The sequence below is a fragment of the Aythya ferina genome (assembly GCF_964211825.1).
Source record: "Aythya ferina genome assembly, chromosome: 5".
NCBI lineage: Eukaryota > Metazoa > Chordata > Aves > Anseriformes > Anatidae > Aythya > Aythya ferina.
The window spans coordinates 5,120,311-5,145,100 of record NC_140301.1 but is presented as its reverse complement, the minus strand read 5'-3'; the positions used below and the strand labels follow the sequence as shown (position 1 = coordinate 5,145,100).

The 24,790-nt window shown below is 38.5% G+C and overlaps 1 long non-coding RNA gene across 1 annotated transcript; it reads right to left on the bottom strand.

Moving 5' to 3' along the window:
- Positions 1–5,660: 5,660 nt before the first annotated feature.
- On the bottom strand, positions 5,661–23,921 carry LOC311437986. Its single transcript, XR_014693881.1, has 2 exons — positions 15,276–23,921; positions 5,661–14,528 (listed from the first exon to the last, which is right to left on the bottom strand). It is a non-coding gene; the product is annotated as an uncharacterized lncRNA (long non-coding RNA).
- Between the last annotated feature and the right edge of the window lie 869 nt (positions 23,922–24,790).

Below are 24,790 nucleotides of genomic sequence, written 5' to 3'. Positions count from 1 at the left end.
CGGCTCTGAGGGGCGAGGGCTGAGGCGCGGCGTCCCGCCCCCTGCTCGGGGATCGCCTCAGCAGCCGCCCGGCGCCTCAGCGCGCTGTTAAAGCCGCCCTCTGCTTTAATGTCCCGGTCCCGTGGGGGCTTGCCCAGAGCTGTGGCAGAGCAGCCAGAGTTAAAGGTGTTTGGGTTGCCGCTTTTCGACACTGAAATAAATTTGAGCTGAAATAAGCTGCCCCGGCTGAGAGCAGCAGTGAATGTGCTCGGTCCCGTTGTAACCTCCCTAACGCCCGGTTCAAAACAAGTGCTTGCAATTCTCTTGTGTAGTGAAAGAGCTAAAGAGATAAACTCTTAAATAGGTCTCTTTTGAATGGCTGCCAGCCTGTGTGTTCACGTTGTCTTGTTTCAGTCGGTTCAGCCACAAATTTTTCATCTGCCCTCAAATATCCCCAAACGCACGCCCTGTACCCTCAGGTCTCCTCACAGGCTGTGCACACACAGCACAGGTGGGTCAGGACGTGCCCCACACCCGCCGCTCTGCTCAGCAATTGGGGTGAGCCTGGGCTTCTCTTTGACTTTCAGAGATCTGAGCTACGTTTCACTGCATCTACTTGTCTTTAGTAGTTTGTTTTGGCTTGGTTTCTTCTATTCCCGAGTTGTTAATCACACTTTTATTGTTTTCCTTTGTCACTACAACAGTGAAACGTTTCAGGCTTGAGGCAGTAAGTCTGCCCCCTCACCCCTCTATCTATCCCTGTGCTAGATCAAGGAAATTTTGGGATTTTGAAGGTTAGAGACAAGGCAGGATGAAGTAGGCTATGACTGCAAACACCACATGCAGTCACCTGCAGGAACGTGGACCACACTGTAGAGACTGACTAAAGGTGAAGAGCCTGTAACGCACGGTGTAAAGATGCTGATGGACAACTTATCTCATAAAGGGTGCTCAATTCCTTGCAAGTGGATGAAAAGTTCCTACAGAAGTCTATAGGGCTTCTACATTTAGGCTTCTGCTCTGAACTCTCTGTGAGAGGATTCCCTATGCTTAGACGATGACCTGCTCTCAGTTAGGATGGTCTTTATGAATATCTTCTTTACAGAGGAGGAAAAACAGGGGAGCTTAAAAATGTGTCATTACAATGCACTATCTGTCTCTTTGTTTGAGTATGGCATTTAAAATATTTGGTCGTTTTGATATTTTTTAACATTTTTCCTGAGCCTTGTTACTCAGATGTCACCCATCATTCCTTTGTAGGACTGAAGTACAGTGAAAGAGTTGATAAGAACATATTCTGGAAGACGGAGCACAAAAACTCAGCCGATCTAGTAATGTAGAGATGTGCTGATAGAGCCCTGCCACTCCTGGGTAGGTAGATTTCGTTACAGATATTTGTAGATTGTCATTATTTTCAATTTTTTTTTAATCCAAAACATCACTAGGATAGTAATATTTAAATTAATGTTCACGTATATTGTACCACCTGAGTGTGCAAAATCAAACAGAAAGGCACAGCTGTTACGCCTGTTTTCTAAAACTTCCATAATTGTTGTTTGACAATGATAAAGAGCAGAAGGGAGCATTAATATGAGAGAATGTTGTATTTACAACTTTAACATCATTTTAATGTATCTCAGTATATAATTATATAATGACTGTAATTGTGGCTTAATTGAAATTCTGGTACTTTAATAAACAATTTCTCATGGAAGGGGTACAAAATGTAAAAAATAACATCACTATCAGTAATTTTTTTTTGTAGTATCTAGCAGCATTTTTAGTCTGTTAATAGGAATTGTGGTAATCTAATACTAGTGAAATTGTATCTTTTCCGTTTTTTTAGTTAAGTTTTTATTACGGTTTGTGTGCTACTATGCTTAAAAGACCTGTTTCTTAAGAAAAACAAGTGCAAAATTTGAACTTCATGGTTGTGGTTTCCTTACGGGACAAACGGAGAAGGATTACCGTCGGAAAAAAAGGTGCAAGAAAATCAGGCTTTGCTAAAGTTGAAATGAGTTTTCTTAATTGGGTCCAAGTTGTGGGTTACAGTTAACTTCAGGTTCTTTTCAGGATGACTGAAATATGCGATTCTTTATATGGCTGCAATGGCTTGGTGTTTTGTTTACATTTTGAATAAGATGTGCTAATAACAGAACTAGTACGTAAGGGGATTTTAGAAATATTTGTCTTCCTTATCTTATTGCTCTTTTGGAATTGCTCTGGTTTTGCAGAAAAGTGTTACCTTAATTAAAACAAACAAAAAAAAAAGACAAATATATCCCTAGTATTGTATGGCATACGTCTACATATGGGGGAACTTAAAATGGAGTAATCAGGCTCCTAGCAAAAATGTGAATTGTCTCAGTAGAAGACTGATTATGCAAAGGTTTCATTTATCTTTATGGAGATATTACAGATAATTCTAAGGATGTGTGAGTAAGGAGCTAGATTTAATTCCAGTAATAATAGAAGACAGTAAGAAAGGGCAGAGTTAAGAAAATCCTGTCATGCTAAGATCCAGTGTTGCATTTGCTGTAGTCTTTGAACAACTGAAAAATATAATCATTCACAGGATAACAAGACAGACTGGCTTTTAACAAGAAGCATGTCTTGAGTGTGTGTGAGACTGTTTGAGTATATAAACAAAACAGTGGTAAGGATGCGGGGCAACATTTGTGTGAATTTTACACAGTTCTTTACATAGTCCCTCAGAAGAGACTATCTGGAAATTAGCGTTCCAGTCACCGGAGCTAAGGTTTTGCCGTGGAGTAGAAACTGGCTGTGATGCAGAAATCAGACACGGATTAACTGTCTGTCCATCCATATAGCTAAGGAGCAGTAGGGAGGAGTGAGAAGGCTTCTGCTTGGAATGGTAAACAGAGAGAGGCAGATGCTACAGCGAGAGTGTGATGGGGTGTAATGACCAGTAAGATGACAAAGTTATTCACTGTTATGTACAGTTACCATCTCAGGCTTTTCTGTGTAACTCTGCTTTGGTGGTGAGCTCCAGTCTCTGGCTGGGAACCATCTTTGGGGGTGGAGGGAAGCCAGCCCTATTACAGGAAAAAACCTACCTCAGTGAAGATTTTCTGCACCAGTCCCATTCTAAGTTATGAACCTCGGCAATAAAAACTTCCAGGCAGACAACAACTTAGGATAGCTAGGTATGGGAAAGCAGAAGCTTAACTAGGTCTGGCAGAAGTAGTTTTATCTTTGAAGAATCTGATGTACAATCTTTGGAAAAAAAAAAAATATATATATATATATATATTTGAGATGTCTGTGTCGAGGTAGGGTAGATTAAAGCACAGCTAGGTCTGACAGCCAGAAGGCTTTTTTCATTGTGTGATGTCTTTGCCGTGCAGTCATTGACTGAGCTGCAGTAATGAGACAGGACAGACCTGGCTTGGTTGCAGAGCCGAATCTTCTCCTGTAATGGTCCTGGCTCTGCCCAAGAACAAGTGGCCTTTGGCATATCTCACCTTTCTGCTTTATCTACAAAATGCAGACAATATATCTCATTTCCAGCCTTTAGATTTAATTAATGGTTGCACAGTCTGTTCAAAGCAATGTGTAAGTGCTAAATATTAGCTACAGTGTAATTGGACTACTGTAATTTATAATGTGCTAACTGACTTTGGCATATAAAATAGGATCAACCTCTTCTCAAGTGCTGTAGAATTTTTAATTGTTACTAATGAACTTCTGGTATTCAAAGTACCTATCACTGTGAGACAGGGAATGCTGCCAGGATTTGTCTGTAGGAAAGCTTAGCAAGGCAACTACTGATTTTTTTTTGAGCTTGAAATAAAAAAAAAGTACATATCATATGTACACACACACGCCTACATTAAGTGCACAGTTTAAATTACATTCCCTTTTAACAGAAAGCTCTATTTCTTTTTAAATGGAAACAGGACATTGCCCTCGCGTTTCAAAAATGTTTCATCTCTTTCAGCATATATTAAGATTAAAATGCTTCTTGATTTCTAACCCGCTTTGCTTAGTGGTTGTCAGTGCAATATATAGAGGCTACCACAGAGAAGAGTGGAAAATATTCTGTATATCACTGGAGGTGGGGAAAGATTTTATTTTTATTTTTTAATTGAAATCTGACTTAGGCAACATACTTATTCAGTACGTTTTAGTGTCATGATGTCTGCCAAAAATTCAATTCCAAGCTCTTGCTAAGTTTTGTTTTAAGGAGTTGGGAAGAAGGAGAGACAAGCTAAGAGCAAAAAAGAGACGTCAACAAAAGGATTGCTGAGAAGGGAGCATCAGTTGAGGGAAGGCAGTCATAGCTGTTAACATTTAAAAAGCCCTTTCAAGGCCTAACAAAATAAAGGATAGAGATGTCCTCATCCTGAAATGGCTTTTATATTTCTGAACCTGTTATAAAAGCTTTTCTTAGAACACTTCCTTTCTAAAAACAAAATAGTTTCTGTCGTAAACAAGACAGGCAGCACATCAATACAAAGACTATCTTCACTTACTTTTATTTCTACTCTAGCAGAGCAGGCCATTATTCAATACCACAGCAAAAAGAATTGTTGCCCCTGTTTAACAAATGACGAAAACAAAGAATGAAGAAATTATGTCCTTGAACCTAGCACTGTGCAGGCTTCCACTACTATTGTGTGTATTAGGCTTTGTTCTCAGCACAAAGATTTAAAAATCCCCATTTTTAACACGATAAAAGGTAAGTTAGTCCAGCTTTCTCTGGGTACAGTCCTGGTGGAGACAGGACCCAGGTAGTTTTTATATCTGTGTAGCCAGTCAAGGCCAGGCATATATCTCTTACTTGGAGTTGATTTGAACAAGCTACATCAAAATAAGAAAACATAGTGCTTTGCTTCCACTAAGATTTTATATCCTATTAGACTGACTGGGCTTCATTGTTTACCACTGTAAACAATGCATAGTGCTAGAATAATGTACCCAAGTAAAAAAAAAATATATATATATTTTAATTGCAGTGAAGATATAGCTTTATATATCTCACTTCTTTTTCTTCTTCTTCTTTTGTGCTTGCTAACACATAAAAGCACTAATAAAGACAAGGCATTTTGCAGGAAACATCTGCCAAATTCAGTTACTCTACTGTGAGTCTGAATGATGAGACAAAATCTTCAGCATTATCGAAATGAATTGTTTTTGTTTAGAGTGAAAACTCAGTAGTTCCTCCGTTTGGTGTATCTTCTGTTTCATCCATCTGTAGTAAAGCAGAATACTTCTAGGAAAATCGAAAAACCTCATGGGAATCTAACATTTCCATCTGTTTCTATTAGGGAATTTAAATTATTGGGTAATTTGAAAATGGCATGGACAAACCACTCCTTTACATACTTCAGTGAAAATTCTCTGGAAAAGGTTGAACAAAATCAACATTGTACTTTTTTGAGTCATGTAGCGCTGTGAAAGCCAAAGTCTCTGAAGTCAGTTGAAAGTTGTCTGCATACAGAATTTGTCTTTTCATATAATTATTCCTCTTCCTAATACCTTTGAATCTTTTACTGTGTGGGCAAAGAGAAACTAGAAAGAAATGTAATTGGTAGGGGAGAAACCGTGGCTCTGCGTGCTCTCCTTCCTCACCCTGTGTGACTGTAGTAGTCGCTCCTCCTTAGGGTCAGTAACATTTGTGGACGAGTCAGTAGAAAGATACAAAAAATAACACCAGCTGTCTTTATAGGTATAATTTTAATTCCATACAAAATGACTTGGAAAAGATTCTAAAGGTTTGAAAAAAGGGGTGCGTTAAAGCTCTGATATATTTGCATAGCTCCCGAGGCAGAGTCCTTTTTGAAAATAAATGTTTCTGTTTGACTTTCATGCTCAGTGGAACACACAGGCTTTTCATATGCACCCAACGTCCAAATAAACTTTGAAGATCGACAATAATCTGCTTCTCCATGTTAGAGCTGTACTGTCTGTGGCCACTGCATCACTTTTTTTTTTTTTTTCCTCCTGCAAAAGTCTTTTCATTAATTTGTGTCCCAATTGTGTTAGTTCCACGTATGTGATCATTCACTACCTCTCTTATTTACAGGAGCCCGTAAGTTGAATCAGGTTGATTGCAGCCAGTTGGGCTGTGTTTTGGTGACTTGTGCCACTTCACGTGTAGACAGCCTGTCTCCTTGGCAGCGCTGAGGTTTGCTACTGTAAGATTTTCACTGTACGAAAAGACATGCAAATAGATAATTGCTCTTTCACTTTGTCCGTGTACTGGGCCCATGGATTATTAATTGGGTATCAGTCACAGCCTGTTGGTTTTGAGTGACTGTAATAAATACAAAAATAAAAGTGAAATTCATTACCCTCTTTTACCTGCTTAACACCAACGTCTTATTTCTTCCATCAGGTCTTTAAAATTAATGTAGTGAACTTTTCGAGCTATACACAGTATTAATAAACTATAAACTATCTGTCAACTTTGCCAAGAACCTACTGTGCATTCTGCCTTACACTGCGGCTGACTTTAACATTTTGGAATGCATTCTCTTATAATAAACAACATTAAGTTGCAGGTGCAGGACTGCAGCAATTTATGTACATTTTGACTTTGAGCGTAGGAATTTGTAGCCCAGGGATCAGGGTATTTTTAAGTGTTTGAAATAATAAATCTTAAATTAACCTAGGCATGGAAGATTATGTCCTTCTTTATGTCATGACGTTTATGATAGGTCTGAGACCGTAATGGTATCCTGCCTAGAAAGCAGCTTTACATCAGGACACAGGCACAATGTGCCAGGAAGAAAAATACGCTTTTCTACTGACTTTAGGCCATTGTCCTTGTTTGCTCTGGGGACATACCAGGTGCCTTTTCCTATTTTAAATAATCCGTTATTCCTAAAGCATTTGGGAAGGCTTTGTAAAAATGCCCCATATGATGCTGTTAATTTACTAGAAGTACGTTTGGTACAGAAGACTGAGATGTTTTGTTTGTTTGAGTGGAAAGCGGAAAAAAAGCAAATGTAAGGCTGTATGCTGGCCCTGAGTAGCTTAGTGAATGCTTAGAGTGTGGTACTACGAAATACCTCGGTCTAAGGCACTGTCAAAACTGGTAGGTGTATCTCACAAACCCATGTGTATCACAGAAGCAGAGGATCGTGTAGGCTGGAGGGGATGGCCAGAGCTCGTCTTGTCCTGCCTCCTGCCCAACGTAGGTCCCATTCCAGCAGGTTGCCCAGGCCACCTCCTGCCAGGTTTGGAGTATCTCCAAGGATGGCGATGCCACGTTGTTTCTTGGCAACCTGGCCTAATGTTTGACCACCCTCAATGGTATTTTTTTTCCTTTATATTGAATGGGAATTCCCCATAATTACCCTTGCATCCCATTGCCTCTTGTTATTTCACGGTGCACCTCTGTGAGGCTCCGTGTTTCATCCTCCCTCCTCTCTCTCATTCAGCAGTTGCAGGCAGCAATAAGCTCTCCCTTTCGTCGGCTGTTCCCCAGGCAGTGCAGACCCAGCTATCTCAGCCCCTCCTTGCATGTCTTGCCAATTGCCTCGGTGCCTCCGCTGATGTGCTCCACTCTTTCAGCATCTTTCTCGAACTGGGGAGAGCAGAGCTGGAGACGCTGCTCCCGAAGCAGTCTGACAAGTGCCAGGAAGAGGGGAGTTGTCAGGTCCCTCAGCCTGCCAGCAGTGTTTCTGTTGAAACAGCCCAGGGTGCTGTTGGCCTTCCTTGCTGCCAGGGCGCACTGCTGGTTCACGATGAACCCGTCGTCCACAGGAACCTCCAGGTTTTTTTTTTTCTTGCAAATAGGCTTTCTAGCCAGTTGGCCCCCAGCCTGTCCTGCTGCGTGGGGTTATTCTATCTCAGATGCAGGGCTCTGCATCTTAATGTATTGAATTAAAATTATAGAATTCAACGTATTGGCTTCTAATTTTGTGCTAGTGAGAACTAATAGCTTTGAGTTTGCCATTGGGGAATAGCAGTGGCATACTCTCAGCATAGTCTAAATAATGCAGAATTGTGCATAACGACTCTCATTTGTGGATAATCAGTTTAACGAAATCACCTAAAGCTGCTAATATATCAGGTGCATCCTGGGATAAATAAATTACAGAAATCATAATAAATTGCCAAAGAAGGGAAAACGAGTTGTTTCCGGAAAGGAGGTATTATTATTATTATTATTTTTTTTTAGACTAACAGTGCCTTGATTTTGTTGTGTAGATTTATGTATCAAGTGAGCTAAGCTAATTTGAAAGCAAAACCAATACTATTTTTGGGTTATTCTGTTTATTGATCAAGTGAATATTTAATTTTTCTTTTTAGATTACAGAGTGTGGAATGTTTTTGTTAAAGGAGTTTGAAACATACTTTATTCTGAGGATATTGAGATACTTTTTAATATTCACCAGTATTTTCATTGTATATCAAATAGTTTTCATTCAATGGCTGTTCATTACTAGTGTGCTTTCACGTCTATGTAAATTCTCAAACTAAAAGCTAATTTAGGATTTTTTTTTTTTTGTATTTTATGTCAGATTTTCTTATAGAAACATCTGGTTCTCTCTTAAGAATTTTAAGATTGTGTGAGTACTTTGGTGGTTAACAAGTGTTGTTTTTTTTTTTTTTTTTTTTTTTTGCCAGTCATAATAAAGGTAGCTTTTTTTGTGTTGCCAGCAGACCCCCTTAAAGATAACACCAGTCTTTACTTATGCTTTTCCCTCACTGTTAATTCACCTTCCCTTTTTAGGAATCCTGGAATTTGTCAGAATTGAATTTTGGGGGATGAATTCAACTTCTCCCTGCCCGTGGTCTATTGCAGCTTTCTCAAAAGGTCTGTATGTCCGCGATGCTAGGAAAATCTGGTGTCTTGTAAACGAAGCCTCAGAAGCTGAAGACTCTCAGCTAGAAGATATTACAGAGAAAACCAGCATTTCTGGTGCTGCCTATGATTTTCAGAAGATGACCCCCTTTGTTAATGAGGCATGCAATCCTATTTGGCATGGGTCAGAGGTAGGACGATCTTCTCGCAGGTGAAATGTCATTTGCCGCATTTTGCAGAGTATTAGCCTGAACCTATATTTGGTTGGCACCTGTGCTCCAAAACTGGCATCCCACCTTGTGAGAAGGCAGGATGCCACTCTGACAGATGGGGAGGAATGCAAGCATGCCAGCAAAGCAGTGTATGCATCAAGGGGTCACATTTCTCTCCAGGAATGTTGAAATACCGGTACATGCAGAGCTTCTGTATCTGAGGCACACGTGTTTCTTGGCAAGGACCAAAGTTCCTGCTGAATATCTTGGCACTGCACGTAAGGAAGCTTAGTGAATTTTCATGGCTTTCATGGGGTTTCTACACCATGGGAGCCTACATATAATTTCTGCTGAGAATGGCCCTGTGAATATAAACAGAAGAGGGAATATCTCTTGCAAATTATTCTTTCTTATTAATAGATTAAGAACTGTTAAAATGCCATCATAGCTTTCATGGATGATGATTCTTTTGATTAGTTAATGGTTGGTTTATCCTGGTCTGAGAGCAATAGAACGTGTGGTTTGGCAATCAACCCTAAGTGAGAATATCACAGCTTAAACTTCTACCATTTCTTTTCCATAATATCTTTTATTTTAACTTAAAAGTAAATTATGGAATCCCCTCACACTTCTGTACTTCATCAATAATTTTTTTCCCGTGTTCCCCAAAATGATATAATGTATTAAAATTAACTCTAGGGCACTCCTTTCTTTTGCCGAAGGTAATTCTGAATGGTTTATTTCAATGTTTTTACTTTTTTTTTTTTTTTTCTCCAGAATTACTGTAAAGCTTTTCTATTTCATCCATTACAGCACAGTGTTTTTCACATTTGAATAGCTGCATCAACATGAATCCTTTATAAGGACCTTAAAAACAAACTTTGCCAAGTCCCAGAATACAGAAGCTAATTCACATCCCAATACTCAGCTGCCTCATGAATAAAGGAGAGTCTGTGCCTGACACTTTGAAGCTGTAGCTGTTAAACCATACAGACTATTTACCTCAATAAATCATTATAAGAAACTAAGGTACAATTATACCCACAGAGAAATAGAATTCAAAACACTGATTTATGTGGTTCAGTGCCTGTTCCCTTTTCCATCATGTTTTGAATTTTATGCATGTTTGTCATCTTTGGCTGCTTCCATGTATCTTTAAACTAATGGGTCTTGCTTTTTTAACATTCCTCATTAGGTTTGTTATTTTACTTTGACATACAGACATGATTTGCACGCTGTACAAAGTTTTGCATTTAAAATTAACTATCTAATTTCTTACGGTATAGTGCAAAAATGGAAAATGTGAGTAATTTGTTTAAACTAACCTATAGCCCTCTCTGGTTAATTTGTGACCATCTAAGCTGAAATTCCGTATTATAAATATATATATTTTTTTGGTGCTTATTTGTGGGATCTGGAGAAAGATTAGCATACAAAGGAGCGTATCATTGTACTTCTAATAATGTCCGTACTTATCTAGAGGGCTGTCACAAAGAGATGGGAGACATGCGAATTTACAATTGCAGTTAGTTCCTCCCTTTCTTTATCCCTTGAAGAGACAAAATGAAACTAAAAGATAAAAAATAAGTAAAATGAAAGCTCTGGCTCAGAGGAAGGAATGGCACTGAAACCGACAAATAATTCCATATGAAATGGCAGAAGTAAGGTAAATAGATCTAGCAAGTGGAGTTTGCGACCAGCCACAGACTCTGTTAGGCCACCCAAGCCTTGAAGAGGATGAATGAGCACGCAGTGTTGTCCTCTAGAGCAACAGGGTGGGAAGTGATTTAATAACCAATAAATGTTCCTTAATAAAACTTCAGAAAGCTTCAAAATATTTAAATTGAGATTTTGAATATGAACAATGGTAAATATACGGCAGTTCCAAAAGCCTCATGCCATGCTAATAACTTTGAGAGCTCTTGGATCTAAACAACGCTGAATGAGGGTATATCGTGCAACCTTCCTGGTCTTGAAGTTGTTTCTGTTATTGAGAGGGAGTTATAAATCCATTGTTATTTCAGAAGGGGTATGAGACAAGAAAGTTTTTAGACCGTGTATCACATCTGGATACCTAGTTAAAAACATATCTGTTTAAGACAAGTTTGACCATTTCAGACAGCTTTTGCTTCACAGTGGACATCAGAAATTAGAGGGGAAAAGCCTAAATGCTTATCTGTAAGTTTTTCTATGTTTTTGTTACCTTATGCTAAATTTCATAAGAGCTTCAATTCAGACATGAATATGCATATATAAGGTGTATAATGCTCATATGATAGCCATTATAAACAACATACAAAAACCAAAAATATGAGTAACAGCACACAACCTTTTGCATCCACCCTGTCATTCACATACACATCTAACTCTTATGCTTCTCTGTGTTTTTGTATCTCTGAATCTGCAGGCATTTTGTGAGGAAACAATATAGTACCTAAAAGTTTCCATATATAAACAATGTTATCTATCCATAATTGAAAACTCATCTAGGATATTCCACGTCCTGTTGCCCAATATTCTGGAATCCTAAACTTCCCGAGTTTTTGCAAGCTTCAGGAAAATTGGTGACTAGCTAGGAAAAAGAGAGTGATCCCAAGTGTTCCTCTGTCCTGGTGGGAATGAAGCAGGCTTGCAGCAGGACCTGCAGCCAGCCAGGCAGCTTGTCATCGTTTCTGTCCGAAACACGTGCTGCGTGTTGCCCTGCTGAGCACCCAGCTACATGCCCTGGTGAAGGGCTGAAAGGAACCAGTGCTCCTGGTATTACCGCGGTCAGGGGAAACTGGAGGGGGAGGTCACAGGAGATAAAAGCAGAAAATGGAAGTTATTGTGGTCGGACCCATGTGAGCATGAGAGAGTGCAGATCTGGTAACTCCTCTGTGAACCTTTCCGTTGCTTACAGAGCAATTTGTTCATTAAAACTGTTTACATCTGTTGAAATTCTATTAATGAAACTGCATTTTATAGGAGCTTCGTAGTACCTAAATATTTGTTGTTTTCCCCCCTATCCCCATGCTTAGTGCCCCAGAATGGAGGTTCCTGCTCATTTATAAAAACATTAATGCCATCAACAATTAAAATCTCTTATCAGATATTTCCATTTAATAAAATTTAAAATTATTTATTATTTCACATTGCTATGTGGTAGCACTGGCTCTGAACTATAAAAATGAAGAGGCATTATATTCTGCAAAATGCTGAAATCTCATCCTTAATTTAAAGAAATTCTGGGACGCTTTCAACACTTTCTGAAACTTCAAATATTTACTAGGATTTGATAGATAACCTGGCATCTTCAGCCTTTCATTTCCTAGGCAACAAATATAAATACGTACATACAAATGCTATTTAAAAGCGTTCAAAGTTAGTGGTTGTTTGCCACGTAAATGGAAACACCATCTCAGCCATTGGGATGACACCGAAACTGAGGGAAATGGGTCTACTGGTACTCATTCCATTTTCTCTTCCACTAGAGACTAGTGTATCTGGAACTTGCCTTCAGCACTAAAATGGTACACATCAAAAATAATAGTGTCTTACTTCCTAACGAAATCTCTTACCAAAACTTCCGAGGAGCATCTGCTCTTTCAGGTTTATGTTTTGTCCTAAACACAGGTTCTAGAGAAGTGTAAGTGCTTTGGCTACATCCTAGGTTTACTGAAATAGTTGTGCAGGTGTCACCTGGATGGGGATGCAGCTCCAGTAGCAGGAAAGGGCCACGTCTTTCTTCCATAACACGAGGAACTTCACACATAGAAAACTGTTTTAGGTCTCATCACAGTACAGGGCCTGAGCTGATTAAGTTAAATCAGCATAGTTAAGCATAACATTTATATGTAGACAAATCTCAAGCATTGCATGAACACAAATAGACTTGCATGGTTTACAAAACAGCCTGTTCGTTGCAGCCTCTCACACAAATAGGGTGAAAAGTTTTTAAATAAACTTAATGAGATCATGATGCAACTCTGGCAGTGCTAAGGAGGGCAAGATATGTCCCAGGAAAGCCCTGTGAATCCTAATCTGGGGCTCCTGAACCAATTTGTTGATGTTACCGTAGCACACTTTTTTAATGGCTTGTTTGCAAAAAGTGGTAGGAGTAAGGAGGCACAGTCTTCTGCAGGTTTTTTGTTACTTTTCTTCTAATGGCACATGCCTTTCAGTCACCAAAACTTCAAACAAAAGGTCTTTAATTTTAGCAATGATTTTTCAGAACATCCCAGGATTACATATAATAGATAGCGTGTATAGCAAGAACAAACAAAACATCAATAATAACCTTCTAGCATGGCTTTATCTGGGTGTACTGAATTACAAGGAAAACAGTTCTGGATTTTTTCTGAAGTCTTACGGTCACAGATTGCGTGTTTAAAAGTGAAAAAGGAGTAGCCAGACAAAGAAACAACATAAAAAGCCTTAAGTTTGCATGAGGTACACTATGCTGAAATCCTGGCCTCAAATCAATAAGGAACCCTTTATCTGTCACATACTGAGGGATTATAGACTCAACATTTTCGAAGATGTGTTTGAATAGCATTGACATCAAAACCTTCTGAAAACTCCAGGTGGATTATGCACTGTGTACTGTTTGTATCTGTAAGTGTAAGCAGCTGAACAGCTGTTTCAGTCTTATCTGTGCTGCAGTTTTCAAGTATGCTATGCTTATTTCTTAGGAAATAATTATTAAGGAGCAGTGCAGTGTTTATGTTGTTGGAGTGGTTAAGGCATAAGGATTCAAGAAGTCAGGGTTTTCCTTGCAGTTATGCTACAGACATTCTTTGTGAATGGGCTCAATTAAGGCCTCATTCTGTAGCTCTGTTTCTCTATAGGTGCAGTGGAGATGGCACTTACAGCGTGTGATGGGGTAGTACTTACTGTATTATTGTTGAAAAGTGCACACATTTACTTTTAAAGGTACAATATAGCAGCTTTAGGTGTTGGGATTTGGAAAATATTTCACAGCAGGCAAAGCCACTCTTCCAAAAAAGTAGTCTCGGAAAAACAAGCAGTTATGTCTTTCAGTAATCTCTGCTTGGTGAATCTGAAAACCACATTGAGGGCACTTTGCTTAAGCAGTTGTAATTTAGATGTACCAATATAGGCTGATCTCTCCATTTTAAACTGTTGAAACAAGCTTGTTTTGCTGTGAAGGTGCTGAGCACCTCAGTGCAACAGGTATTTATCTGAGGAGGAGTTGTGAGTTATGTAACATACATTAGGACATTTAGAAAATCGTTTATTAGATAAGTTCTTACCACAAATTCTGGGATTTAAGAAAGGCAATAGACCCAAATGTGTACTAGAGACAAAAACAAACAAAAAACAACCCCCCAAACGTGAAAACAGAAGGGAGGGAAAAAGACTGTAATGAACAAGTCATTGGACCATATCTCACACATTATAAACTCAGGGAAAAGCTTAATATTAGATTTAGAAGATACCCATACAAGAAAGCTTCTTGGAGTCTGCACATTGTCCCGTCAATTATTTGAAGTGTTTCAACCTGCTGCTCCATACCGATGCCCAGCTCTCTTTAAATGTGGAGAAATGAGGGGGCTGGCCTTTTAAAAATGAATTAGATAATCAGTATCAATTACCTCCTTGATATTTATGAGGAAAATGTTGTTGTTTATTGGGAAAAAAATTAATAACTGAGTGTGTGTGTGTGTGTGGGGTGCTTCTACCATGATGCTTACATGATTCCTAAAATTAGCTTTATGTTTGCATTCAAGGGACATGCATTAGCAAAAAGACTGTCAATGGCAGCAATCTAGTTAATATAAATGAGGAGAATTGTGGACGAGTGAAAGTGAAGAGCCGAAGATCTGCTTTTGTTTGACAAGTCTATGCACTTTATTTCATAAGCTTGCTTTCTGTATTTAAACAGACATCCAGAGCATTCTTCTGGAGTGCTACTGAGAAATAGGACATTTAGTTCTGATTTACAGTGATGAGGCTTTTTTTTTTATTATTATTATTTTTAATCCAAATTTCATCAAGTTTATGTCAGAACAGGTAAAAACGTTTTGTTTTGAGGACTGATAACATCCAAGCACCCTTCACTTGTGATCAGGCTTTAGGAGGTAAATTTTTAGCATGTCCACAGCTGTGTAAGAGGAGCTTACTTGGAACTGTTTGTTGTTCTGCTTGTTGCTTTAGGCAACAAAACCAACAAAATCTCTGCAGGATAAAACAAAGAATAAAACATGCAATAATTTGGTGATAGACAAACTGCAGCACTGGATAAATATGCCTGCAGAAATACAGCTTAAGAATAAGGACAGGTTAAATTGAAAATGAAATCTTACCTTTGGTTGAAAGGTGGCTCTGAATTTCCAGTCAGGGGGAGCAAGTATGGCACTGTGAGCTCTTCCAGGGCATCGGTGCCTCTAGTACTACGCAGAGCTCCGCAGAATACATTCTCTGCTAAACAGCATTCCCATTATTTTAATCTATTATTTTGTGAAAACCTGGCCTCAGAAGCAGTTAGATGACTGCAGTGATGATACCCATGCGAGTTGGAAGCAGAGCAAAGGTGTTGGTCAGAGGCTCTGGAGGCCAGAAGGGAAGTTTTGCCTGAAGTCATGTTAAGGCATGGTGCTGGAGGTGGAGGTGGGCTTTCCTTCCCGCACCTGTTTTGACCTACAGGAATACTGTGCTACTAATGGGTTTGCTTGGACTTTCACAGGACTTGTAGCTTCTGTCATGGAGGTGAGGATTAGTATTAGAGAAATGGCAGAGGAAGGAGCACTGCAGAGCCTGCCGTAGGAAGAGGTGTGGCAGAAAGGCCATAAAGAGCTCAGCTGTCTGGGGCTGTGCTGGCCCCTCTCAGCTCTTCTTGTAACAGGCAACTTATTTCACTCCTTGGTGCTAGAATGCTGAGCATTGATTTTACTTATGCAGGTGCTATTCCTTCAGATAGAAGGGGCATTTTTAGCTCATATTATTGGATTACATTACAAATTTGCTGAACAAGTTTTTTTTTTATTTATTTTTTATTATTTTTTTAATATCTGTAGTAAAGGTCATGACTGTATTTTCCAAAGAAAAGCCTGAACAAACGGCTCATTAACAGGTCATGACTGTGGTCAAAATTTTCTTTCAAATATTTTGATTTAATCCGGAAGTACGTATGTGTCTGTCTGTCTGTATGCTATAAATGTACTGGGCTTCGTGTGTTGCCGTGCACGTAAATATACGTACGTACACGCATATGAATGGTTAAGAATGTGACCGCATGTACTCTCCTATGATTATTAGACTGTAATGGAACGATGTACGTTCTAGCTCTTGGATTTCTTGTTAGGTGAATGGGTGAGCTAAGAATTAGGAACGTCATGAGGAGATGGGGATAACGCTAGCAATTAATTTCCCCAGTCATACTTGTGTAATTATATTCTCAGATGGCAAAGGAAAGTTTCAGGTGACAGTTTCTTCCTTTACCCACTAGAGGAAAACTTGTTGCTTCAAGCCTTCTTCCGTAGACCTTGAGTGAAAGGAAGTTGTTAGCAGCAAGTAAGGGACACGCTCACATTGTGGTTTTGACAGGTGATGCTTGAAACTTGCTGTTTAGCGTGTTAATTTTAATTTGAAGATTTTAATTAGAAGAAGAGCGTAGAGGTCCTAAATATCTTGCTTGTCTTGCTCTGAGTTTTAATAATTCGTGAGTTCTGCGGAAAGGCAAGGAAAGCCTCATGTATGCAGATACCAAGGGAGGAATTCTGTGTTAGAAGGCAGCATGAGATCTGGTGTAATATTGAGCTGTGCTGTGGTCTTCCCAAGTGAGTAGGAAATGCTTACTTTCAGCTCTACAATCTGTATTTTTATTTATGTGCTACATTCTTTCTTCTCTTTTCTGTCACTGTTCAGGACAGAATCTCCCATTTACTGTATATCTCCTGTCTATATAAGTAGTGGCTGATATAATGGGATGCAGTTGGGGGTCTCAGTATTATCAAAATGACAGAATTTTGTAACACAGTTAAAAATGATTTTTTAAAATTTTTTTTTTTTTTTTGTGTAGGGGACGTTCAAATGGGTTGCCAATGTTGAACTATTGAGCAATTGAACAGAGATAACAGTCTTACGTACATAATGAAATTAACATGAAGTTGAAGTCCATTTTTATTTTTTGTGGTTTTGTTGTTGGAAACTTACATTGTTCTTGGATAGCAAGATAATTAATTTCATTTTATTTGTAATGAAGCTAATATTTGCAATGTTATTAAAGAAACAATTGTTTTTGAAATACTTGAATGTTTTTGTTGCTGAAAGGTAAGGAATTTCAAATATAAGGTTACTGATTACTGATTTTGAAGTATGTGATAATACACTGAAGTAAATTAAAACTGCAACAAGTAAGGTGAATGTTATTGTGTAACTTCTTTTTTGCAGTCCAGTTCAATGAAGTCTCTGTGCAATAGATACTTTTGAAGCAAGAGAGAAAGTCATTAATAGGGAAATTCTTTGGCTGATTTATAGATCAACTTTCCCACTAGTTCATAAACTTCTGGTAAAGAAAAATTGTCTTTTTTTTTTTTTTTTTTTTAATGCTAATATAATAAAGTGCGGTGCCCACCAGAATTATGCATAACTGATATTTTTGTATGTTATGAGAAGCAGATTGGAACCATAACCATTTCCATTTTAACATGTAAATATGCAACTACTGTATTTTTTTTTTAAATCACTTTAAAATTGTGAGAGACCAAGAGGCAATCTGTAACTACAAGGAATTTAGTTAAGAAGTCAGAACTTCAAATGTTCAAACGTATAATTCTTGAGAAATGTACACTGTGTACACATACTTGAAAACACTTTTAATAGTTGTGCAGGGAAAGATACTTAAGCCTAGTACAGGACAGCATGCCTGAAAAGTGAACCTTCAGTGCAGTATCGTTTTAAGTTTACATGTTACGTTACCAATAAGCAACCTAGCTAATATTTGTGCATTGTAATTAATTGATTTGTACATCCTGGTGACAGTTTAGGATGGAGGACTTTGGTTTTTCTTTGTTGTCTAGGGATTTAGTCTTTTTACGTCTTTCCACAGGAGTATCTAAATTTTAAGAGTGAGTTGAACATAGCTTCAGTTTGTTTAAAAACAATAAAATTAAATACAACCTTGGTATCTGGCATCTTGGCATACTGATTATCTACTTCACAGTTTTTATAACGCAATTGATACCTGCTGCACTCGTAAGCATTTGCAGATCTTTACTTTCTAAAATTTTATTTTTTATTATTTTTTTAAGACTTGCCTTTTTTTGTGTGAGTGTACCAAAATGTCAAATCAAGAAACATCATATTTAGTGTATTAGAGGAGGTGAGTGACAATCCATCAGACTTTAAAAGATCGTCGATTCACCCATGAATTCTCCTAATGGCTGCCATTTGATAAAGAGGCCATTTGGTATCAAGATCCTGAAGGGAGACCAATGATCTCCCCTCTGTAGTAACGTTGTTTAAAAATGTTAGGTAGGAAATGTGTTTTGGTTTTGGAGTACTTCGTGTGATCTAGTAATTTAGGGTGGGTACTTCCTAATGGTGTTATTGCAGTGTTTTCGGCATGCATGCCGTAATTCAGCGTGATGGTAGGACTGTGAGGAGGTGTGCTGGAGTGGGTACTCCTGTGGTACACAGCATGGGGAACTGCAAAACCTTGCCTGAAGCATCCAAAGGGAAGGAAGCAGTTCCAGGCTTTCCTCAAGGGTACACAGCTGCAATCTCTGGGCTCTGTGATGGCTTAGACAAGAGGTATAGTTTGTACATTAAAATACTGTAGATAGGAAAGACATTCTGTGGTTTTTATATTCTTATTCATATCTTTTACTATCTTTCCACTAAGATGAAACTGTGCCTTTTTTTAAAAAAAAAAAAAAAAAAAAAAGTGTCCCGTCTCTGTGACAAATTCCTTTAGGAAAAATGGTCAGATGCTGAATCTAATTAAGTCTAGCCACTAAGTGTGATTGAATCCTCAAGCTGTGCTCCTACAGGCAGTTTAAGCAAAACTGACTTGATCTGCTTGACAAATGAGAACTCCGTTGTGAGGACTGCTACCAAATCTGCATAAAGAAAACAGGCTGGAAAGGCATGGGAATTGCAGGTGGTTTTGCATTCGTATCATCAAAGTCCATGTTTCCTTTTCCCACTTTCAGAGATGCTGTCCTATTCTCCTGGTGGCTATATATTTTCCCTTCCCAGGATGCTTTCTGCTCGCTAACCAAAATAAATAAAAAAAAAATAAAAATAAAAGTTGGATTAAGTCAACTAAACTTTGTTTTTATGGCCTCTCCCAGGACAGGCCAGTAAGCAAAGCTTCATAAGGCTACTTCCTTTCCTCTCCTCTCCTCAACATCTGGACATAGGTCCAAGGAAAGTCACACATGAAAAGGCTTCAGGGAAACTTTCGTTTCTAGAAAACTGCAATCCTAGAATTCTCCAAATCCGAAAACAGACTGATTGCACGTGAATTACTTCTGATCCCTTTTCTCTTCTCTGAATTCATTTGACAGCTCTTTTCCATCATTTCCCCTTGAAGTATCCTTTACGCTCTTTCCCCAATATTCTACTGCCATTCTCCAGAAGCAGGCATTTTTATCCCATCTTGTGTTCAAATCTTTGTGTTAACCTTTAATGTACCTTGACCCTTGTAGTGAACTTTCTGAAATCTTTTTACGCTGTCATATAATTAATACAGAGCTACTAATTCCTTAGTTTTCAGGGGAGGACCTGGAGCATTTGTAATTCAGTACAGGAAAAGACTACAACAGTGAGAGCACAAATGGATATGTACAATGGATATGAGATACAAACGGATATGTAAATGCAGCTTTAACCTACGTAGATGTAGAGACCTGTCTGCTCATCAATATGTGTTCCTGGGACCAGAGGTTTCAGGATGCTAAGCGTCACTTTGGTGTCTGTCACAGTCCTTCGTTCCAGGCCTTTGTGGCGAGTCAGGTGGTCAATATCATTTTTTAAAATATTTTCATATGTGTTTTCCTCTAAATCGGTGATAGGTTTTAGCTTCCTTCCAACTAGTACAGGCTGCAGATAGAAAAACTAAACCTACTAACTAATACCTATTTATTTACATACCTTGCATACATAAACTAATGAAATACCTCAGTGGTCTGAGCCAGTCTCCATGTAATTGGCTTACTTGATCTAATCAAAGTTATTTTCAAAGTGCTTGTTCTCCTTCAGGAGTTAACATGCCAATCCTTTATAGCTTCCCTTCAGCTTTTGTCTACTTCCAATGCTTTAAGAAAATTTATCTCTTACAAAGATTTTGATATTTTTCTTAGCATTGCTACCATAGCCACCATAGATGTTGCTTTTTTATTTACAGTGAATGCAATACTAGAAATCTTTTTGTTGTTGATATTATTTCCCCGTAAATAAAGATCTTTCTCCTTTCTTCTAAATTCATTTTTCCAGCACTTGATCACATCTTACATAGTGGCCGTTGCAAACTTAAGCTAGGGCAAATTTGTTTGTACTGAAAAGCTATACATCCGGAAATAACAAAAGATTCACATTTTTGTGTTTGCGGGAAGGCAGAGTTAAGATGCCTGCGTAGAGAAAAGAAGTCCTGTCTTGAGCACCATTAATTTTCTAAATGCTGGCTTTTGGTTTCTCAGTCTCAGGCTTTTCCAGTCTTTCTGAAGCTGTCTCTGCCTTATCTTCTCATCTCAGTGATGAGTGCATTGCACACATTTGTTTTGGTTATCTAAAAAACAGTATGTGGAATAATATGTCCTGTAATGATGGTGTTACGGAGTCCTTCAAACTGTAAGTAATGCTTTCTGAAGTCACTGCTAATGTCTTCCTGTCAGCCCCAAACTACACAATGACAGCTTAGAAAGTGGAAACTCACTCAAAAGTGTGGTCTGTATTGCTCCAGGACTTGAGTCAGGAATGATTTGTCCTTGCTTATTACATTCTACAGAAACTGTGCTAGACAGCTTTAAGACCATGGTGTTTTTTCTTGTTTCTTGTCTCATTCGGTGTATAAGTAAGCTTCCTGATTTTATTTCTTGTTTTTCTTTGGCATCTTGGTGATTCAGACTCCATATACTTACTCATTCTATCACAGTGTTTTCAAAAAAAAAAAAAAAAAAAAAGTGCAGAGGTTTTAGAGGAAGCTTGTAAGTGGTCAGGCTGGCTCTGGCTCCGGGTCCATCACAGCTGGAGTTGATCTAAGTTTGGGCTGCTTTGTCCTCTCCTCTATTGCCTCTGGCTCTGTGTTTCCACCTTCTCCATTGTGCTGGCACTAGCCCTAGTGTGATCATTCTGCGAATTGCTCCTTGGAGCAGATCTGGTTGAAAGGTTGTTTTTGTTTGGTCTCTTTTTTTTCTTTTTTTTTCTCTTCACTGCTGTGGGGTTAGCTTCCAGACAAGTCACCTCCCTGAACTGGCTCCTGCGCACTTGTGTGGGTGTTAGTGCTGATGCAAGGGAAAGAATAGAAATGCTTAGTTGGTACAGAAAGGATGGGAGGCAGGACTGTGTCAACTGACTGTTTGTCTGTTTAATGGGCCACAGGATCGCATCCTCAGGCTGTGGTTCCACCCTTCCTTTAAGCTCACAGCAGTGGTATGATCTCCGCACCAGCACCCAGACACTCGGCTCTGTCTCCCGTTGTGCCAGCGCTAGTTTTTGTGTAGCTGCTTCCTCATCACAACAGCCCCTCTCCCCTAGCCCAGAGCTGTTTCTTCAGCTGACTTAAGATGGGATGCGATGAAGGTGATCTCTCTGATGCCAGCCAGTAAGCCACATAAGTCACCATGGACCTGCAGCTTGTGAAGTACAGAGATTACATTTTACAAATGAAACCAGTCTGCTTAGTCTTGATATTACTTTCAAGAAGGCTTTTCTTGAACAGAAGATGGTTCCCCCCACCTTCTCCTTCAACACACAACTCCCAGTTCAAGTCTTTCTGCAGGCACTTGTAGGTCTGTGTCGATGTACAGCCCAGCTCTGACATCTCTCATATTCCAAAAGTTTTTGATGTGTTTTTATGCAGAGAATACAGAAAACAGTAGGGTTAAGAGAAGGAGTGATTGAATCAACTTTCATTGAAATTTTCATAAATGGTGAGACTAGACAAGGTCTGCAATAGTCTTGCAAGATAGAATTCATCTCAACTGCTGTAGTCACTAAAAGATAGCTTTCGCCTAAATTAATTGTTTCGAAGTCCTTCTTCAGGGGAAAGGGGCAGACTCCTCCAGTGGCCAGTTTTTCCTTTTCTACATCAGTTTCTTATGGGCAAAGCAGGGCAATTCTGAAGCATGTCATGGAGATACCTCTCTGCATGTATGTATTTGATTATAAAGGAATTCTGCACAATTAGCTTAGACTAGACAGCTACTTTTAATTTCCTGAAGTTATACGAGTTATAATTGAGTCTCAATGTTAGTTTATCATACGCACAATTTTTTTCCACCCTTAAGTGCAGAAAACCTTTGTAAGACCAGCAGCTTTTTTGTATTAAGAAACTTAAATTATTTCATCAACTTATCAGCTACTCTTTACATAGACAGAATTACATCCACTTTAAAGAAGCTCTGAATTTTTGTGAAGTGTAGTGATTCAACCCAGAAAGAATTTTTAAGCAAACATCTGAGAAATCACATTATTTCTGAATTTTTCATTCAAAAATCGGAACATGATGCTGGAAACTTCATTATAGGTTGGAAATAACTTGGTTATTGAACACAGGGCTGTTTATTTTGTCCAGTAAGTATGTTCACGAAATTTTGGTAAATTTTTGAAGTCAAATAGCAAATCTGAAAGTAGCATAAAGCTCTACCTGGCTAATAATGTGACATGCTCTGCATAACTGTAGTAAAAAAAAAAAAAAAAAAAAAAAAAAAAAAAGTCTTCAAATCTTAAGGAGTAGTATCTCTGCATCTTAAGGGCAAGAGTCTAAATCTGAATGTAAGTATAAAAGCTGGAAAAGATTGAACATATGTTATTTCCCACCAGCACAATATTAAATGCAATTATTTTCTTTCTGCTAAAATCTTGAATATATCTTGCAACACAACCTCAAAGAGTCCCCTGCTGCTGTTGATTATAGTGAATCCCACTTCCTGCCACCCAGTAAGTCTTTGCAATTTTCTCTTTTTCGCCACCCTGTGGAGATAAATAATGTATATTAATGTGAAAATATCAACAGTAAAATCCCTTAATATTCTCCACAAAATAAAACTTCTCTCTAAATCAAAGGATTCCTATCTTTCATTAATTTCTTGAGCAAAAAGAAACAAGTTCCTCATGTAAAGGCTTTGAAAAGTTTGAATCCCACTCTTAGAAAACAAGTGTGCCAAACGCACTATAGGAGAGGACTGGGCATTTCAGAATCTGAAATTCAAGAACTGAAAAAAAAAGATTCAGGATGGGATACTACATTTAAAGCACCAGTTTTAGTCTTTTCCTATCTCCCTTTTTCACTGAATTGGCCTTAATAAATACTTACGTGACACAGAACCTTAGAAAGCATGTCTGCATTTTTTAGGCATTGCTACCTGTGCCAAACACAACGATTATGCAGGATATATTATAGAGTTTTCATCATTTGTGGTCACAATAGATGTGTGCATTCAAGCCTAATACGTTGTTAATTCCGTGCTGAACTCTCCCTAGTTTTGTACATTGAAAACCATAACATGACAATTTTTCCTTACAGCTGTGAGATCTAGAAAGGGCAGGAAAAGCAAAAGCAGAAGCTGTGACCCCTTGAAAATATCTTTACAATCCACTCTGGGTTTCAATGCTTAAATGGAAAATTACCACACTAATAATACTTTATACTTTCTGATCATAAGAGTTGGGGATTTGAGGGTGGTGGTGCTGACCATACTGATTGTAAAGTGCTCTCCTTTTGCTCACCATAATTTTGTTATTTTGTTTAAAATTCTAACTTCCACGAGCATGGGCTCCTTTGCTGAAGACTGTGAACATGTTAAAAAATGAAAAGGAAAGGGGAAAGGGAAAAAAAAAAAAAAAAAAAGGAAACGAAACCTTAGTCACAGACATTTTAGATGTCTGAGAAATCTAACCAGTCCGTATTATTAAAATGCCATCAAATTAAAATAATGGCAAAATCCTGAGACAGAGGCAAATCGTGGCCCCCTTGCCCAGGGTTGTGGCAGGCCAGAAGTCAAGGAGGCAACCAGGAGTATAATTTCTGGGGGAAGCAGGGGAGGGAAAAGGGATGGTACCTTCTGTATCTCAGGGCTGAGGAAGCTGGCAGTACTGAAAGCAGGCAGTTACACGATGCATTGTGTTGGCTGCTACACGATTTGGCATTAGTGCGGGCTCTTACAGACTGAGGCAGAAGTTTCCTCCTTTTGTCCCCATCTCCCCTACCAATAACTGCTTCTGAGAAGGTATTTTCCCCATGGCGTTCTTTAAAAGGTATACAAAATATTTTCAATAATGCCTTGCTGTTAGATTTCTGTGTAAATAATTTGTGTTATTTATAATTTGTGTAGAAATCCATCTAAATCAGGAAGACTGTTTGCTACTTTCTGCCCCAATTCTGTAAACATTGATATTCATGTTTAGTTTAAACCATAAGCAGTCCCCATTTGGGTGAAGTTAAGTATGGCTGTATCTGCAAATTGGGAACTTGACCTACTTTGCATATCATTATATATGGAGCATAATTTTACTCCAAGAGAGTAGCCTATAGATGGGAATTCTGAGTTGGTTTAGAGTCCATCAAAGAAATTAAATCTGGCCAACTAATATGAATTAAATATTTTTGTGCTTCAGTGCAATATATTCATTTATAACAGAGTAAATAGTAGGAAGA